We start from the raw sequence: 6,892 nt of genomic DNA, 5'->3' as shown, positions 1-6,892 counted from the left end.
TTTAAAAAAGATGCATAAAAGTTTCTATCAGAGTAAATTAATATAAAATATAATGAGCCCAATTCGGGTTTGCTTACAAATCAAACTGTATGATGTTTACTGCAAACGGTAAAATGCAAGTTTTCAGAGAGGGTAATATTTAGGGGTAGGAGATACAATATACAGTTTGTATGGCATAAAAATTATTATGTCTATGGAAAGTTCCCATAAAATAGAAACCAAACATGTATGTCTCGAGGCCAGAGATCTGGCTGCTTTTCCCTTTGGGGACGTTTGGAATAATCATTTATAAAAATGACATATAAACATCCAGTGGGTGGCTACTGAGCATGACGCCAACTGATTAAGAAAAATGAACAGAAATGCAAGAAATGTTTAGAATGGATGACTGAGCATAAATAAAGACCAAAGGTTTACAAATTAAAAGTAAAAGACAACCTAATAGAAATAGAATCTTACAAATTGAGATAAAATGATAAATAGAAAGACATCAAGAGATAAAAAAAATGATAGAGAGAGCAAAAGGGAGAGAAGGGGATGACATAATGTGTGACAGAAAGAGACTGATGTATGGGGTCTGAAACATGTCACTCCACACGCCTCTTGTCTGGTAAGCTCGATACATCAAGATTGAACCCCAGGCCCCTGCCTTTTGTGTGCTCCTGTCAAACAGAGACAAATATGCAAACATGATATGAGCTCACTGATACTGTCACCGCCTAACAAATAGAATGTCTTTCACCATCGCGACTGCACATTGACAGAGCACTTCTGGGATGGTCACATTTCCTGCAGAAAAAATACAGAGCTCTGGGGATTCCACTGTGTAAAGCTGCCTTAACTATGTTCCGTTAAAGCGGCTCTGAAACGACTCAAGTGTTTGCTGTAGTTAGACACACTGCAAATAAATAAATAAACACCCCATCATTGGACACGAGAAACAATTGCACAGCTTGCATAAACAACACAATCTGAATTTGTAACTATTTTACTATGCAGTAAATTTATATTAATTTGTGTATCATAGTCATATGTTTTTCTATGATTTGCTTTCGCCGTATGATCTTTAGGTTTAAGCTGGGGTAGGGCTGCACGATAAATTGAAAGTAAACCGCAAAATACTTGCCGGTTGTCTGTGGTTTTATTTTGCGCTGTTTGTATGCTAGCGGCGGCTGCTGCATCTGAAAGCCAGAGGGCGCTCTCACACGGAAACACTACATTTACGCCGCATAAGAAGTAGGCCTACCATAACACGTATTCCCGGAAATGCATACGGGTATCTTCCTATAGCTCTTCTTTCCAGCCTCCTCAGCTATTTTCATGAGAATAAAGGATTTTTTTCGGTTCGCTTAATAGGACTAGGTGTTATTATCCCACTATTTCAGCACAGTTTAATTTCCCAAAAGGACATTTCACACGCCTTATGCAAGACAGAGGGAGCAGTCATGTGAACAGAGGAAAGGAGGTCTGAGGTTTCACTGGGTTTTTCGGGAAGGCAACTTCTCTGTTTGGGGATAAATTATTATAGAGGGATAAATTATGTCCTTGCTCTTATCAGAGAAACATCTCATGAGTTTTGTGTCCGATCCATTATTCTGGGTGAAAGATGCCTTTTGGTGAGCTGCTGATAATGGCCTTTGTATGGTTTCCATCAATGCGACACATCGTCAGTTGTGCACCTCAGCCTCATTAGGTATTTCGTCCCTTTATCACAGGAGAACCCTCAGCCAAGGGAGGCCAACCCCAGGTTGATCAGACCTTGGTGTGTGTCGCATTGTTACAAGGTCATCTGACAGACCATGCTGTGTCCACCCGCCTAAACACACATACACTCTCAGCTATCACTGCAGCGCCAGGTTGGTGGAAGTAAGGTGCCCTGCTCAAGGGGTTATCCACCAGCACTGAGAATAGAACCAGCAACCTTCTGGTCACAAGTCAGACTCTCTAGGCCACGACTGCCCACACCATTAATGCATGCTCAGTGCCCTGGTCCAATATGGCATAACATTACAACACGTTACCAAAAATCAATGCAACCATACGCGCGACCCCATTGGCTAAGGCTGTTATAGCCCCACTGGCACCTTTAATGCATGCTCAGTGTCCCCAGTCCTGTATGGCATAACATTACAACGCTGAATAACCTCGCCGAACCCTATGCACGACCCCGTTGGCTAAGGCTTGTCTAGCCACACTGTTACCGTTAATGCATGTTCAGTGCCCATGGTTCCGTATGGCGTAACATTCCAACACACAACACCTTTTAATTACATGGTCATTTGGCAGCCATTATTGAGCCCTTCCGTTTCAACCACAGCCAGTGGCTACTTCTCTCAGCAACAGTGGCAAGTTCTTTGACTACCGTCCGTTGGGCCTGTCCTGTGATCCCTGATTTCCTAAGCAGCCTTGTAGTGGAATTGGAAACAAAGCGCCAAGCTCTTCATATGTCTGAGGGCTGCCTTTGCATCACCTGCCGTTGTTGTTGGGTTCCATTTCCTCCCTGTCGATACTGTTGGAGCAGCATCTCTAACACAGGGATCACAGGATTCTTTGAGCGTCATTTCTAAAGTTGTTTTAGTGCATTTATATTCCTCCAGCAGGGTTGAAATGGGAAGAGAGAGAGCTCCATTCCCATACAGCCTAATGTTGGTTAGGCATGATGTTTGACGTCTGATGCTTTTTTCAAATGCACGTTATAAACGACTCAAACTCGCACTGCTTTGAGATCAAGCAGCATTTTCGTCAGACCTTCACAGACAAACAGTGCATGAAACGTGATTGCATATTTTCCATATCATAATCGCTCTAGACATGTAGATTTACTTGATATTTAGTGTAAATCAGGATTTATCGTGCTGCCCAAGGGTGGGGTTAGGATAGTAGCTTCCATATAGATTTTTTATAATAATCACAGGTTTTTGTTTGATTTGTATGATTGTACGAATTCATACAAAATAGTATTTAAAAAAATATATCTTGAGAAAAAACTGCAAAAATTATTTATCATTTTAATTTCATAAAGTCCACATTTACAATTAACATGTACTTGAGAAACAGAATGACATGACATTGTCTCGCTTAAAGACAAATCTAACAAAACTTGGTGAAGTTTAATGAAGGAAACAGGACACAACTATTTGCCAATTGAGTAAGACAAATAAACTTTATTCGAGGAGAAAAACAAATGGATTGTTCTTATCCATTTGGCAAATATTTAGTTTTCTTGTTTCAAACATAAACTTTCCAAAAAGTTGTTGGAAAAACAAAGCTTAATATTCCAAACCTGCAATGTTTCTTCTCAAGTAAATATTCTAAGGACAAATTTATACAGAAAAGTTTTTTCCCAGCTACCTTGTTGGTGTGACCTTTTGAAGGCAAACTGCTTGACCAAAATGTGTCAATAAATCTCAGATATTATTTTAATGTGCAGCATTGTGGAGATTTTTTTGTTCATATAAAGACAGACAAACCACATTCCCTCTTTTTAACACCAACATTAGGATCCACTTAATCATTTTCAAATGAGCGAGCAATACTTCAGTGAATCTCTTCACCGCTAGAGCTGACAAAACACTGAATGCTTGATTAGCTCTTTTCCATACATTTCCCCCATACCCCACTGCCCTAATTCATTACTTATGTCCACACTCTAAATATACCACTCCATCTTTGCTGTTAGATGGGGCTTGATTAGATTTGATTATAATAGGCTTCCATGCCCCTCTGTTGCAAGAGTCTGAAGTCTATTGAGAAAGAGATCAAAGGCTCATGGTAGCTGGAGCCAAAAAAGTGCCAGATATTGAAGAGAGAGAGGCCCCTGCGTTTCATCTCAAAAACTGAGGCAGAGTGACCTGCATTTGGTTTCTTTCATACATTTTCATCGCCACAGGGAGATTGCTGGGCATGGTGTCCTGACTGCTGAGAAAAAGAAACGCCTTCATTGCCGCGCTGCAAGTAACAGAAATCCGGTCTGACTTTCTGTCATATCTTCCAAATGCAGGAAAATGAGCTGTCATGCATCTGACCTCAAGTTCCACTCGATGCTGCGGGAAAGATCAAACGAAAGGTCTTCAGTCATTCCCACAGCTGTAACCACAATGAATTTACAGCACTCTCTTAACCAGAACATCTTTTGAAGGGCAAGCTCAAGAGCCTCTCGAACATGTGGGCCGAAGTGGTTGTTTTACAACATTCGACTGCGTTACTCATTGGAACGTGCTCAGATGTGATGAACTGAGACGTAACGTGTTGCCATATGAGAAAATCATTTAAACGTCTAAATCAGAAGCACACGATTGTTATACTTGACGTGTGGCTGTGAATTCAATATTTTCCGCCGCGGGAAAGACTTCCTTGCCTGTATTACAGTTATACAATTAAGTGAATCATGCAATCCTCCGAAGAGTCTTGACTGAGGGCAACCAGAAGTAATTTAACATCCAGTAAAGACATGTGCAGAATTACATGTAAAATACAGTAGATGATTTCATTTCTGAAAAATCTCATGGTTTCTGTTGCACAACAGATTGTTGCATAGATATAATCAGTCTTCCTTCTGGACAAGGAATTATTGAGTGGTCAAAACATTCTGACATGGGAGCGCGACCTACAGTTAAGACAAATATGTACAGAGTGAAATACGAAATCTGATCTAGATGTAGAATATTCTAAACTTGTCATTTAAGCTTTTTATGTCTCATTGACGTGATGCATTCATTTAGTCAACTTAGATAGACTTAGCATAAAAAGAGGTAATACAATGAGTTTACAACCATTATAACATCATTCATTTAACTCACTCATCCACTGAGAACTTTCTCAAATTCCCAAAAGATTAAGAATTCAACCTCCCAGTGTATGTGAAAGGAACCACAATCAGACTAGCGAATGTTTTTCTTTCCCAGTGAACACATGAGAGGAAATTGTACGTAATTGTGTTTTTATAGTTTGTTGCATTTAATTCAATCTCTTTATCTGCAAAGGATTGTTTTGCTGGTCTGTTAACAGTAAGATGGAGGATTGAACTGTTACAGAGATTGATGCTTTTCTAATACCTTACATTCCTCAATGACAAAATCATTTAATTGTCTAAAGCTTGGTCCATAGTTCAAGTGTTCTGAGGAAGTGGCTCCGCAGGAAATGTACTGTTAATTTTCTGCCAGGACATTATCCATTAAGTACATTTCCACTTACACACAGTGCAGTGCCGTACAATATTCAAAATACAGATGAAAAACAACAGGCGATATTCTTTTATTAATGTAGTATTAAATTAATTGTAGTTAATTGTGCCACGTTTTTACAGTTTTTACAGTTAAGTGACCAAAAAATGTAAAGCTATGGATTTGTGGAAAAATGTTATGAATATATTTCTCCACTACCTTAAATCTGCTGTCTTTCTGTCTTATCTTTCTAAACTATTTTCTAAATTATTTTTAAGAGTTTTATTTTTTTCATAATCAAATAAAGAAAATACAAAAATAATCAACACCAGACATGTAAACAAGATAATTTTTCTCAGCATAATATTCTGTAAGCTTTTCTCATTCATCTGTTATCACAGCCTATAATTAATAACTCGTATGGGGTGTTAGTCGGATCCATTCAGAATTGTCTACCTTACCCATCGGGCCTTACAGCATTGTGCATCTATAAAAAGCCCTTGACTCCAGGCCATTCAGACCGCATTCATCTTCACACCCGCACAGACACCCATTCTACAGCACAACCATACCACAGAGAAACCTGACACACTATAGCATTTAGTGAAACAACATCCTTCCCCGTGTTTCTGTAGGGCCAGTTGCTGGATTTCCCAAAGCTGGGGCTCAACCACACTTTCATTCATGTAACCAATACCTCTTTTCCTAGTGACACCTCAGAACAAACTCACTCTGTGGTGGTTTCGGTCTCACTGACCTGTCAGTTTCAGCTCATTGTGTGTCTGTGTTTGTTTGCATGTGTGTCAGGTATGGGTTTATAGTCTCTGACTCCCTCTCGACGGTTATTAGGTTTGTTTTTTACACAAGGATTCTTCCTTGAGGATCAGTCCGCTGGCAAAGTTCCAGAGTTGAGTAAATATTAGGCCAAGGAGATGAGACAGGCCCGAGGCCACTATAGGGCACATAAAGAGAGACCAGACAGAGGGGTTGAAGACAGCTCAACTGTCAGTATACTGTAGTTAATCCTGACCTCTATTCTCTCTGCTGACATCTTCCACACAGACTTCGGCCAGGAAGGCTTAAAGGAGTCCATTTCACTTCAGTGCTATATGAGCTTTATTACTGTTGACAGACAGAGCCATGAGAAACTGTCAATCACGGCCAATGCATCTGTTTTCCCCTCTCCTGTTTGGGTATATTTCATATTGTACAAATTGTTTTGATTTTACCACATATTGGACAAAATGGCCCATATGCCATGATCATACTGCAGTATAATAATGTGCAATATCAGTTTATGAAAGAAAAATCATCTTAAGGTGCAATGTGTAACATTTGTCAATTTAAAAAAAACCTCTTATTGAGCAATTTACCAAGTGTATAATAATGATTTTCAATCTGAGCGGTCGGGCATGATTTCATGGGATTTGTCAGTTTGACGTACAGTATATGACTCAAACCTGTAAAGCAAATTTCTCAGCAAGTAACTTTAAAATTTTATTTTCAAACAGAGGTGCTGAAAGTTTCAAACTATACATTCTAATAATTATATTTAGGTATAAAATACATATCAATGCTGTCAACTCAGCAACAGAAACACATATACTAGGTATACAAAGTACTGTGAGCATTCAACTTTTTTCTTATGGTTAGGGTTTGGTATACAGTAATTATTTATAGACATATTGATTTATATATTTTAACCCCATTGGCAAATAAAGCTAACAGAA

This window comes from Barbatula barbatula (assembly GCF_947034865.1).
Source record: "Barbatula barbatula genome assembly, chromosome: 7".
Lineage (NCBI taxonomy): Eukaryota > Metazoa > Chordata > Actinopteri > Cypriniformes > Nemacheilidae > Barbatula > Barbatula barbatula.
The sequence above is the reverse complement of the archived record's forward strand: the minus strand, read 5'-3'. Positions refer to the sequence as shown.